Genomic DNA, 14,167 nt, shown 5'->3' on the forward strand with positions numbered 1-14,167 from the left:
CAGACATCGTCGGGGTCCCAGTTCCCTCAACACAGCATCTCCAGATGGACTAACAGACTTCATCACGGTGGCAAATTCTTTAATCAGACAGTCCCTTGCACCCAGCACCACACGGGCGTATGACGCAGCTCTAGCCTCTTTTTCCACGTTCATGCACAAACAAGGTCTCCCTGCCACAATTTCGGTTCGTTCCTCTCTTGCTTATGTCGGTTTCTGCCATTCTTCTCTTCACCTCTCCTACAACACCATCAAGCTTCACTTAGCAGGGTTACAACACCATAGATCCCTCTCACATCCCGACGCACTTTCTCTACTGTCCACTAACCCCATTAAGGCGGCACTCAAAGGCATCCTTGTCCTGTCACGTCCCAAACCACCCTCCCGTGCACCAGTCACTGACGACATTTTCCGATCCATGTCCTCACTCCTGGACACTCACCCGTTTGGTCCCAGACTCAGCACTGTCATCAAAGCAGCGATCTACTTGGCCTTCTACGGATTCTTGAGGCTGGGGGAATTCACACGCTGCGGTCGAAGGTCACGGGGTCCTCTCCTGAGCCAACTATCACCGCACGGGGCAGGGTTTGCACTCACTCTGTCTTCCACCAAAACCTGTAGATGGGGAGCCACCATACGCTATTTTCCCACTTTTCACCAATGGTGTCCGATCCTTGCCCTCACACAACTCCTTTCCACGTTCCCTGGACGGCCAGCGGACAGCCCTCTTCTGCCGGTCAATGGGTCAGCACTCTCCTCTTCACAGTTCACCAAACACGTGCGGTCCCTTGTCAGAATCCTGGGACACGAGCCTAGTGGCATTTCAGGTCACTCGTTTAGGATCGGAGCAGCCTCTGCAGCGTCTAAACACAATGCCCCTGCACACGTCATCAAGAAGTTGGGGCGCTGGAATTCTGGCTGCTTCGAGCGCTACGTCCCTAACCCGTCCACCGAGATGGCGGGGGTGTTTAAAGTGTTGGCTCTGTAAATTCAAATAAAACTCAGTTGTACCCTACCTCCGACTCTTTGCCCTCTATTAGGCATGCCCACGGTCGCGGTAATTGGGCACACCTCATCCGCTAGTTTTCCCTCTTAGGTCCTCTAGATGGTCTCCTGTTTCCAGGTCGGTAAGTACGGTCAGTATTATACAGTTTGTACAGGTCCCACTCTAGGCTCTTCGAGCCATGACCACAAGTGTTAAGCCTAATTGGCTTTATTTGTGGGAGTGGCGTGGGGTATATAATCACCCCTCTCCCACATCTGGGGGCGTGTGTTACGTTGGCGTCACCCACCCAGCCCTCCCTCATTTTCATAATTTCCACCAGGGTATGCCCTCTATCAGGCATGCCCACGGTCGCGGTAATTGGGCACACCTCATCCGCTAGTTTTCCCTCTTAGGTCCTCTAGGTGGTCTCCTGTTTCCAGGTCGGTAAGTACGGTCAGTATTATACAGTTTGTACAGGTCCCACTCTAGGCTCTTCGAGCCATGACCACAAATATATTTTGTATGTCAAAAAAAATATAAGCATTTGATTATGTTTTTTTAAATAATGGTGCCGACAATATTGCTACCAATAAATGAATAAAAAACACGACAAAGAAGCAAGCCTGTAATATAGGCTCCAATCCAATAGAGACCCAGAAAAAAGGAGCTATTTGCTAATTTGTATATAAAATGCATAATGCAAAAAACATACAATAAAATACATTAAAAAGACAGGGAGGGATGCACAAAAAATTGACGGCAGCCTGGGACTAAAATACATGAAAACATTAGCCCATGTGGAGCAGGTAACAAAAAAGAGTGAGGCTGGAGTTTCTATTGTAATGTAGCAGCGTAAGCAAAATTACAAATGTGCTAGTGCATAGAGCTACTAGATAAACAAAGTGCTTGTGCAAAGTAAAAATACGCTGCTAAGGGTGAAATCTAATATATATGCAGGTAAAACCATGTTGAAGTAACTACCAAACCACACAAATACACAGTCAGAGCGTCCCAGGATGCCGCCACCCCAACACGTGTTTCAGTCCTGAGACCTTCGTCCGGACTGAAACACGTGTTGGGGTGGCAACATCCTGGGACGCTCTGACTGTGTATTAGAGGGCTTCAAAGTATAGCAGCAATTTTCAAAATTTTCACGAAAATTTAAAAATCTGAATTTTTCAGGGACCAGTTAAGTTTGAAGTGGATTTGAGAGTCCTTTCTGTGAGAAATACCCCATAAATGACCCCATTATAGAAACTACACCCCTAAAAGTATTCAAAATGACATTCAGAAAGTTTGTTAACCCTTAAGGTGTTTCACAAGAATAGCAGCAAAGTGAAGGAAAAAAATCAAAATCTGCATTTTTTTACACTAACATGTTCTTTTATCCTCATTTTTCCCATTTTTAAAAGTGTTATAAGGAGAAAAAGCCCCCCAAAATTTGTAGCCCAATTTCTCTCGAGTATGGAAATACCTCATATGTTGACAAAGTGCTCTGCAGGCTCACAACATGGCTCAAGAGGGAAAGAGCAACTGTGGGATTATTTAAAACATATTTTGCGGTCATGGTTTTTGGGGGCCATGTCACATTTAGGAAGCCCTTAGGATGCCAGAACAGCAAAATAACCCCTACATGGCATACTATTTTGGAAACTCCACCCCTCAAGGAACGTAACATGGGGTATAGTGAACCTTAACACCCCACAGGTGTTTGACGTGAAAATGGAAAATTTGATTTTTAACACTAGAATGATGGTATTACCCCAAAGGTCCATTCTCACCTGATTAAGAAAACTCCCCATATGTGGACATTAAGTGCTCTGCTGGTGCAATACAATGCTCAGAAGAGAAGGAGCAAAATTTGGCTTTTTGAAACAGAGAATTTTGCTGAAATGGTTTTTGGGGGGCATGTTGCATTTAGAAAGTCCCCAGGGTACCAGAACAGCAAAAAACAAACAAAAAAAAAAACACATGGCATACTATTTTGGAAACTACACCCCTAAGGGAATGTAACAAGGGGTATAGCGAACCTTAACACCTCACAGGTGTTTGACAACTTTGCGTTGAAGTTGGACGTGAAAATGTAAAATTTGATTTTTAACACTAAAATTATGTTGTTACCCCAAATAGTTCTTTTTCACAAGGGGTAATAGGTGAAAATGGACCGCAAATTTGTTGCCCAATTTCTCCAGAATAAGCATAGACCCCATATATGGCGGTAAAGCACTATGCGGGTGCAAAACAGGGGTTAGGAGTGAGACAGCACCGATGAGATTTTAGGCCTAAAGTGGTGCTTTGTACTGCAATGGTTGAGATTCTGACATAAAATCTAAAAAAAAAATAAAAAACACCTTGGCAAGTGACCCCAATTTTGAAACTACATCAGGGGTATTGGGAAAGTTTTTTTTTTTTTATTTGGAAGACAATGTACTCTGGACTGGTACATTGCAGTATAATTCTGGGGAATTAAAATCAGGGAAAAGGATTAAAAATTTAGTGCTCCATGGAAGTGTGATACTCCTTGAAGCAGTTTTTAACGCAGAGGCCCAGATGATCGGGGCAATTGTCAATCTGAGTGGTGGTGTCCTTCTGAATCCCCCTCCTGTGACACACACTGCATTTTTTTTCTGGGATCGTCCCTTCTTTCCAGTGTGGGGGATCTCACCTGGAAAGTGTTGGCCGGAGATGATCTGGGGCAATGAAGTTCTAGAGGTGCTCTGACCCACTCCTTGGCGGTCACCAAAGATGAGGGCCCTTAGAACTACCTCTTGAAACTCCAGGTATGTCCCTGTGTTGCCAGCGTACTGGGACAATACAAAAGTTATACATGGCAACCTGTACCATGTAGACCACAACTCCCGCCATATACTGATTGTAGTCCAGAATACAATCAGGCTTGAGGACCGATCCCACGGTACCTCGCACAGGGAAAGGGGTGCTGCCGTTCCCATGAATTGTGGTGAGCATAAGGACATCCCTCTTGTCCTTATACCTGACCATCATTAGGTTTTCATGGGAAAAGGCACAGGACTCACCCCGGGGGATAGGGCGGAAGGCCGCTTTGATTCTTCTGGACTGTCCCACAAGCGACCGGGGATCTGGCGGCGAGGGATGTGAAAAGAGGGATACTAGTATAAAAGTAATCCTTGTAAAGGTGGTAACCTTTATCTAGCAACGGGTGCAAAAGGCCCCAAATGATTTTCCCGCTAACACCCAGAGTGGGGGGACATTTTGGGGGTTCAATATGGGAATCCCGTCCCTCATACACCATAAACTTGCAAGAGTAACCTGAGGTACTCTCGCAAAGTTTAAACATCTTTACGCCATACCACGCTCACTTGGTTGGGATGTATTGCCGGAAGCAGAGTCTCCCCTTAACCCCTTAAGGACCAGGGGGTTTTCCGTTTTTGCATTTTCGTTTTTTGCTCCTTGCCTTTAAAAAATCATAACTCTTTCAATTTTGCACCTAAAAATCCATATGATGGCTTATTTTTTGCGCCACCAATTCTACTTTGTAATGACGTCAGTCATTTTGCCCAAAAATCTACGGTGAAACGGAAAAAAAATCATTGTGCGACAAAATTGAAAAAAAAACCCGCCGTTTTGTAACTTTTGGGGGCTTCTGTTTCTACGTAGTACATTTTTCGGTAAAAATGACACCTTATCTTTATTCTGTAGGTCCAATACGATTAAAATGATAACCTACTTATATAGGTTTGATTTTGTCGGACTTCTGGAAAAAATCATAACTACATGCAGGAAAATTAATACGTTTAAAATTGTCATCTTCTGACCCCTATAACTTTTTTATTTTTCCGTGTATGGGGCGGTATGAGGGCTCATTTTTTGCGCCGTGATTTGCATTGATAGGACTTATTGATCGCTTTTTATTCATTTTTAAATGATATAAAAAGTGACCAAAAATGCACTATTTTTGACTTTGGAATTTTTTTGCGCGCACGCCATTGACCGAGCGGTTTAATTAATGATATATTTTTATAATTCGGACATTTCCGCACGCGGTGATACCATATATGTTTATTTTTATTTATACTGTGTTTTTTTTTTTATTGGAAAAGGGGGGTGATTCAAACTTTTAATAGGGGAGGAGTTAAATGATCTTTATTCACTTTTTTTTCCCACTTTTTTTTTTGCAGTGTTATAGCTCCCATAGGGACCTATAACACTGCACACACTGATCTTCTATGCTGATCACTGGTTTCTCATAAGAAACCAGTGATCAACGATTCTGCTGCATGACTGCTCAGGCCTGGATCTCAGGCACTGAGCAGTCATTCGGCGATCGGACAGCGAGGAGGCAGGTAGGGGCCCTCCCGCTGTCCTGTCAGCTGTTCGGGATGCCGCGATTAGCCGCGGCTATCCTGAACAGCCCGACTGAGCTAGCCGGCCACTTTCGGTTTCACTTTTAGCCGCGCGGCTCAGCTCTGAGCGCGCGGCTAAAGGGTTAATAGCGCGCGGCGCTGCGCGCTATTAGAGGCGGGTCCCGGCTTCACTATGACGCCGGGCCCGCCGTGATATGACGCGGGTTTACTGTGTAACCCTGCGTTATATCAGGAGAGCAGGACCAAGGGCGTACCTGTATGCCCTTGGTCCTTAAGGGGTTAAAGCAGATGAAAGACTCATCAATAGCAACCTCCCTTCCAGGGATATAGGCCTCACAAAATTTGGCCCTGAAGTGATTGATGACCGGCCTGATTTTATACATGCCACATTATCAGCATAATGCAAACATTTCCGAATGGCCTTGAACCGGGTATTGCCTGACACTTTTTTTTTTTTTTTTTTTTTTTTTTAAACTAGACCCATATGTAGCACAAGGCCCCAAAAGGTCCTCATTTCGCCCGCATTGACGGCGTACCATCCATTGGGTCTAGCTAAAAATGAGCCTGGGTTTGCAGTGACGAATTGTTGGGGAGACAGGATCGTCTGGTCAACCATCAGATTGACAAAGTAGACACGGAAGAAAAACCTGAAATAGTCCATTTCAGTGAACCCGACGATGTCAATCTTGATTCCTGAGTTGCCAACAAATTCAAGAATCACGGGCTTGAGGTCCGGTGGCTGAGTCCAGACAAGTTCACCGGTATGGGGCACCATTGAACTTGGCTGGGGGGCTTGACTAGTATGAGCACTAGTATGAGCGCCAGGGGGACTCATACTAGCATGGGGCACAGGGTCAGGAGCAGAGGAGGTTTGCGGCCTCGCTTGGCGGAGTCTCCGCCGCCTTGGTGGCTCGTCATCAGAAGATGATGAGGAGGACTAGGAAATTAGGAAGGTGGGGTCTTCCTCGTCCTCTGTGGCTCTTTCAAAGTCAAGTAAGGCATATGCCTCCTCTGCTGAAAATGACCTGCAGGCCATTTCCCTACTCTAATGGGGGGTGAGGTGTATATATATGGGAGGAAAAACTTTATTTGTGTATGTGCTGCGTGTGGTGCGAGACTACCGCCCTAACCTAACCTAACTAACCCGCCCTAAGAACAAAAATATTAAATAAAACTAAGACAAAAAAAAAAAAAAAAAAAGACTTCTAGAGCCAAAAAAAAGGGTTTACCTAATATCAGTAGAGTGCGCACTGATTAGTGCTTGGTGGCGGCAGGGGTCGCAGAAGTCAGTGGGGGGTCTGATCACTCAGCCCAGAACAGTGGCTGGTGGCACGTACAGACCCCCCCCCACACAAAAAATCTGAAAAATAAAATAAAAACTCTTTACCCCCCCAAAAATGCACCTGCCTGAACCCAAAAAAAAAAAATCTGATCAGTGATAAACTACTGACAGCGGTGGAGCAGGCCGCACACAGGTATGGTCCGTCCACACAGCACAGGCCTGCTACTGGTGGCACGGACCACCTATAGGTGCAAAAAAGAAATTAAAAAAAGCCACTATAACCCGAAAAAGTGCCTGCACCACAAAAAAAACAAAACAAAAAAAAAACGCTCATCAGTACTACAGGACTGATCAGCGGCGGGTGGGCTTTAGGTAACGGTTGCGGACCACTTTTTTATAGCTAAGAGGCCACACGTTTACAGAAAACAAAAAAAGGTCTATGTCCCCCCCCCCCCCCCCCAAAAAAAAAAAACGCTGGGGGCAGACCGCAGTGACTCTGTATGGCCGGGGTCACGCAGCTAAAGGTGCTGCGGACCTGCTGACACCTACAGTTTGTACACTGGAAAAAAATCTGGGGGCAAACCGTGGTGACCCTGTAGGGCCGGGGTCACGCAGCTCCGTGCTGCACACCAGATCTCTAGGAAATGGTGGGAAAAACGGAGCAGAGTGCGTCTGCACCCACCTCCCCATACTGCAGTGATTGGTGCAGTCACTGCGGCCGCCCAATCATTGCTGTATTGGGGGGTGGCAACAATGCCTCCCCCCAGTACTGTACGGATGATGATTGGTGGTGTATATTACACCACCGATCGTCATCATTATCCGGGTCATACGTGACCCAGATGACCCGGAACAGCCGCAGACCGCCGGTTAGTACTTACCGGCGATCTGCGGCGATCGCCGATATGGGGGATCCTCAGGATACCCCTCGGCACTCTGCCGGGATGCCTGCTGAATTATTTCAGCCGGCCTCTGGCTCTGATCCCCACCCGGCGAGCAGCGGGGGAACGGAATCACAGCAAATCGCCTATCTGAATTGACTGGCGATTTGCGGTGATCGTCTATATGGGGGGCCCTCAGGACCCCCCTGGGCGATATGCGAGCGGCAGGGGCCGTAAGAACGCAGGATGTACCCATACGCTCTGAGTCCTTAAGGACTCAGAAACAGGGGCGTATGGATACGCCCTGCGTCCTTAGGGGGTTAAGGACCCAGTCCATTTTCACTTTAAGGACCAGGGCATTTTTTGCACATCTGACCACTGTCACTTTAAGCATTAATAACTCTAGGATGCTTTTACTTTTCATTCTGATTCCGAGAATGTTTTTTCGTGACATATTCTACTTTATGTTAGTGGTAAATTTTCGTCGATACTTGCATAATTTCTTGGTGAAAAATTCCAAAATGATGAAAAATTTGAACATTTAGCTTTTTTTCTTTTTTTTTACTTTGAAACTCTCTGCTTATAAGGAAAATGGACATCCCAAATGAATTATATATTGATTCACAAATACAATATATGTCTACTTTATCTTTCCATTATAAAGTTGACATGTTTTTACTTTTGGAAAAATCAGAGGGCTTCAAAGTTCAGCAGAAATTTTCCAATTTTTCACAACATTTTCAGGGACCAGTTCAGTTTTGAAGTGGATTTGAGGGGCCTTCATATTAGAAATACCCCATAAATGACCCCATTATAAAAGCTGCACCCCTCAAAGTATTCAAAATTACATTCAGTAAGTGTGTTAACCATTTAGGTGTTTCACAGGAATAGCAGCAAAGTGAAGGAGAAAATTCAAAATCTTAAATTTTTTACACTAGCATGTTCTTGTAAACCCAGTTTTTGAATTTATACAAGGAGTAAAAGGAGAGAAGTCACCCTAAAATTTGTAACCCAATTTCTCTTGAGTAAGGAAATACCTCATATGTGTATGAAAAGTGTTCGGCAGTGCACTAGAGGGCTCAAAAGGGAAGGAGCGACTATGGGATTCTGGTGAGTTTTTCTGAAATGGTTTTTGGGGGGCATGTCACATTTAAGAAGTCCCTATGGTGCCATAGCAGAAAAACAAAAAACAAAAAAAAAACACATGGCATACTATTTTGGAAACTACACCCCTCAAGGAAGGGGTACAGTTATCCTTAACAGCCCACTGGTGTTTGACGACTTTGCGTTAAATTTGGATGTGTAAATGAAAAAAATATGAAAAAAATTCTTCACTAAAATGCTGGGTTTTCTCCAAATTTTACAAGGGGTAATAGGAGAAAATGCCCCCCGAAAATTTGTAACCCCATTTCTTTTGAGTATGGAAATACCCCATGTGTGGACGTCAAGTGCTCTGCTGGTGCACTACAATGCTCAGAAGAGAAGGAGCGCCATTGAGCTTTTGGAGAGAGAATTTGTTTGGAATGGAAGTCGGGGGCCATGTGCGTTTACAAAGCGGTTACAGTGGACCCCCCCACGTGACCCCATTATGGAAACTACACCCCTCACAGAATTTAATACGGGGTGCAGTGAGCATTTACACCCCACTGGCGTTTGACAGATCTTTGGAACAGTGGGCTGTGCAAATGAAAAATTACATTTTTCATTTTCACGGACCACTGTTCCAAAAAGTTTCCGCCCGGAGATTCTGAGTGCGGCCAGTAGAGATGAGCGAACTTACAGTAAATTTGTTTTGTCACGAACTTCTCAGCTCGGCGGCTGCTGACTTTTCCTGCATAAATTAGTTCAGCTTTCTGGTGCTCTGGAAAAGGTGGATACAGTCCTAGGAAAGAGTCTCCTATGACTGTATCCACCTTTTCCAGCCCACGGGAGCACCTGAAAGCTGAACTAATTTATGCAGGATAAGTCATAAACTGCCGAGCCGAGAAGTTCGTGACGAATCGAATTTACTGTAAGTTCACTCATCTCTAGCGGCCAGCACCGACTGAATAAGTCGGTGCTAGGACCACGTGGACACTGAAGTCTCCAATAGACTGCAATGTGTTCCTTGAGTATTTCCGCCTGAAGAATGAGCAAAATTCTGCTTCACAAATTCCTAAGTATGAATTTGTGAACGGAAACCCATTCATATTGATAGAGGAAGTGCAACAACAGGAAATCTGCGCCAAACCCTGAGATTTGTTGCAATTTTGCTGGAAATATCCAGATGGAAAGTCCACAGAAACTCCAGTTCTTATGGTGTAACTCCTACGGGGGCACTCTGGACGCCACTTGTACAATGTATATTAAGAAGTCTCTTAGGCCTCTTTCACACTATGAAATATCTCCGTTTAGGAACTTCCATCAGAAGTTCCGTCACTATATCGTCGAAACCCGGCCGTTACAAAACCCCTGACTTGCCGTGACTAAATTGCATTGCAGCCTATGGGGCTTTGTAACTGCCCGTTTGCACTCGCATGCAATAATTTTTCCGCCACTATGTCCCGTCACTATCTAACGTCCGTAATGAATTACGGACATATGCGAGTGCAAACGGGCAGTTACAAAACCCCATAGGCTGCAATGCAATTTAGTCACGGCAAGTCAGGGGTTTTGTAACGGCCGGGTTTCGACGATATAGTGACGGAACTTCTGATGGAAGTTCCTAAACGGAGATATTTCATAGTGTGAAAGTAGTCTTAGAAGAGCAAATAAACACACAGCTACAATCCTTGTGAGTAGAACCAATGTGGGAGCCCACAGCTGGTGCAAATATTTACTGTACACTGGAGTCTCTGCACCATTTGGGGTACTGCACACTAGTATTCAGCACATGCCCAGAAGGACAGTACTTGCCTTTTACACTGCCTATAATACACTGGGGTTACGAGACATGCTGTGCACAGTTTGTAAAGGTCATCCATCTGTATACACAGGGTCAAGGTCCTTACACAGCTCTGTATAGGAGTCATAGATGAACTGTAAAAAAGAACTGTAAAAATCACAATTCTCTAATAGAAATAGCTTTTTAAAATCATTTCCTCTATAAGCAGACTGCTTGCTGTCAGTGAATGGTAACATTATTTACATCCAGAGACTGGAAAACTGTCCTGACCCAATACATTTCACAGCCTGTGAGGCCACATTCACGCATCCAGAATTTCTGTGCGGTATTCCACTGTAGATTCCGGAGAAACAGAGTCCCTTTTGTATTTAATAGGATTCTGCTGCTGATTCTTTCTGGCACAGAAATTCAGTTTTTTGTGTCCGCAGAAAGAATGAACCTGTTAATTCTTTCTGCGGACTCCCCATGGAATGCATAGCCGTCTATGAGATAGTGCACTCCTGTGCGGTCTTAGTGCCGGCATATTACGCCAACGTCCGCACTGTGATTTTCCATGCGGACACTCCGGACGTGTGTACTTGGCTTTATAGTTGTATCCAATCCAGACCTGTTGTCTTTAAAGGGAACCAATCAGCATATTTTAGCATACATAACGCTTGGCAAGGAGTTATATATGCTCAAATCATTATCCTCCGTCTTCTTGGGGAGCAGAGCAGTCACTCAATCCGTCAGGGCGGGGCCACGGCCGCAGCGGAGCTGTTAACTGAAAGTCCCTGCCCAGGGGACTACTTGCCGGGCGGCCCAGGAGGACTTTATAAACTTAATATCTTCACCGTCCCCCGGGGATGGTGAGGATAATGATTTCAGCATATATAACGCATTGCCAAGTGTTATATATGCTAAGATATGCTGATTGGTTCCTTTTAAGCCATACAGCCCTGGACTCCAGACTGATACAATTTACCTGCACTTACACATTGTAACAAACTATCAAGACAAGAGAGAGATTAATTTATCCCCTATCAAAGATTGGGGGGGGGGGGGGCGACCGCTGGAACAGCCCGCAATCTCCTGCACTGAACCCCGACTCTCCCTGGGAACGGAGTGCCACGCATGAAGCGGCGGCTGACACACCCCATCCATGTATCTCTCCTCTGGACAGGGGATCAGTTGTCCTGCGCGATAGTTCTTTAATATCCTTTTAACCAACCTCAGCTTGGAGGAGTGTTAGATCTGTATAGGTTGTTAATTACTGTAGACAAGAACATTTTCATTCTCTATCATTTAACCCCTTAAAGGAGTACTCTAGTGCAGACTATTCCTCCTCCGTTGAGCCCGGGCTGAACATTTTTTTTAAATAAACTTTCACTCACCTTCCTGCGTTCCCTCAGCTGATCAGTCCTCCAGTCCCGTCTTCTGCCTTCTTCCGTGTGCATGGATAGTTACACAGCACTCAGCCTATCACAGGCCGCAGCGATGTTCAGCCTCGGTCGGTGATAGGCTGAGCGCCAAGGACCTATCAGCGGTAGCAGCGCTTTGAAGGAATGCAGGAAGGTGAGTGAAAGTTTTATTTTCTATTTTTTTTTTTTTTTTTTTCAGCACTGGCACAACGGAGGAGGAATAGTTGGCACTAGAGTCCTCCTTTAGGCTAAGTTTCCACTTGTTTTTTTTCTGGCAGTTTTTGGAAATTCATAAGTTGTATTCATAAGGAATAGGAAATATAAAGGAAGGACCTATACTTCTCCTCCCTTACCGATACACTTCTGACTTTGGCTCCAAAACTGCAGTAGCAGTATTCCAAAAACTGCCAGAAAAAAAAACAACAAGTGGAAACTTAGCCTTAAGGACACAGAACATTTTGGCCTTAAAAGGGTACTCTGCCCCTGGACATCTTATCCCCTATTCAAAGGATAGGAGATAAGAGGTCTGATCGCGAGGTGGTTCGGCCACTGGGAGACCCCAAATCTCAGTACAGTACCCCGGCTTTCTGAACATATTTGTTCAGAACGCTGGTTTGGGCGGTAGTGGTCGTCCCCTCCATTCATCTCTCTGGGATAAACATGAATGGAGGGGCATGGTATGATGTCAAGACCACGGCCGCCCGAACCCAGCGTTCTGAACAAAAATTTTCAGAATGCCAGGGGTCCAGACCCCCTGCAATCAGACATCTAATACCCTATCCTTTGGATAGGGGATCAGATGTCCAGGGGCGGAGTGCCCCTTTAAGGACACAGACAATTACATTTTTGTATTTTTTCGTTTTCTCCTCCTAGCCTTTTAAGAGCCATAACTCTTTTTACCATAGAATGTATGGTGGAACCAACAAAAATTATTATTTATGTGGGGTAATTGGAGGGTTCCATTTTTACGCTTTACATTTTATGGTCAAACTGACGTTTTTTTATTCTGTGGGTCAATATTATTAAAACAATATCCATGTTCACATGCTTTTCTATTGTACTACTTAAAAAGAAAACTCAAACTGTAACAAATGAAGTATGTATAAAATTGCCCTATTCTAACCCCTATAACATTTTTCTGTATACAGGGCTGTATGAGGGCTCATTATTTTGTGCCATCATCTGTTGGTTTTTTTGGTACCACTTCTGCATATATGTGACTTTTTTAATCACTTTTTATAAATGTGACCAAAAGCAGCAATTTTGTCCTTTTTTTTTTACGTTTACGCCGTTCACCGTGCGGGACCATTAACAATATATTTTAATAGTACTGACATTTACACACATGCTAATACCAAATATTTTTATTAATTTTTATTAATTTTTTTAACACTTTTTTTGAAAAATGGGAAGAGGTGAATTCAAATCTTATTGGGGAAGGGCTTATTCATTTATAAAAAAAAAAAAAAAAAAAATGTCCACTATTCATTTAAAAAAATGTATGTCCCCAAAAGGGACTATTTATAGCAATCTTTTGATTGCCAATACTGTTCAGTGCTATGCATAAGCATACCACTGATCAGTATTATCTGCAATCTACTTCTCTGGTCTGCCAGAATGCACACCAGAGGAGAAGGTTGCAGAAGTCAGGCAAGAGCAGGTGTGCAGAGCTCCAGCGGCCATCTTTATTCATCTGTGGTCTGATGAGTACCCCCAGGCCCAGTAGATACTTTAGATGCCGTAATCAGTATTGATTTCAGCATCTGAAGGATTAATGGTGGACATCAGCAGGATCTCAGATGTCCACCAATATCCATAAGGTCCTGGCTGATGATAATAGCACCTGGTCGGTTCTGATCACAGCGTTGGTCGTACATGTACATTGCTGAGTGCCGAGTACCACTTACATGGACTGTAAGACTTCAAAACTTATCCCCTAACTACAGTATAGGGGATGAGTGTCATCATGGTAGGTGGCACATGCTCCATGCATTCTTTATGAGAGCTCCCATATAGAAGGCATGCAGCATGTGCCGACACACTGCTCCATGCAAAGGGAGACACCAGCCCCATCCGTCCTGAAGATCGAGGAGGTTGGGTCCCAGAGGTCAAACCAGCTGAGATCAGACACTTATCCCCTATCCTGTGGAAAGGAGGAAGTTTAAAAGTGGTGGAGTCCTCCTTTAAAGCAAAACTGACAGGCTGTTTACCTGCACTAAACTCAATATACTGGGTTACAGTGCGGGTAAACAATATTTAAATTACGGGTCACTTACATGAACGAGGTCTTCATACTTCTAGTTGTATTGCACAGCTTTGCGCAATGGAGGCAAGGGGTCGGCTCACCGCACTCCCCTGCCTCTACATTGTTCCCCGCTTTGCCTACCCTCAGTAA

At 44.6% G+C, this 14,167-nt stretch overlaps 2 protein-coding genes across 12 annotated transcripts in view; one reads left to right on the top strand and one right to left on the bottom strand.

Moving 5' to 3' along the window:
• HCK (HCK proto-oncogene, Src family tyrosine kinase) overlaps nucleotides 1-14,167 on the bottom strand; it is a 358,121-nt gene that overhangs the window by 210,613 nt on the left and 133,341 nt on the right. The gene's annotated exons all lie outside the window — the stretch shown is intronic.
• The window catches only part of LOC130296180 (purine nucleoside phosphorylase-like), a 33,556-nt gene that overhangs the window by 17,735 nt on the left and 1,654 nt on the right, over nucleotides 1-14,167 (top strand). The gene's annotated exons all lie outside the window — the stretch shown is intronic.

This window comes from Hyla sarda, chromosome 12, assembly GCF_029499605.1.
Source record: "Hyla sarda isolate aHylSar1 chromosome 12, aHylSar1.hap1, whole genome shotgun sequence".
NCBI lineage: Eukaryota > Metazoa > Chordata > Amphibia > Anura > Hylidae > Hyla > Hyla sarda.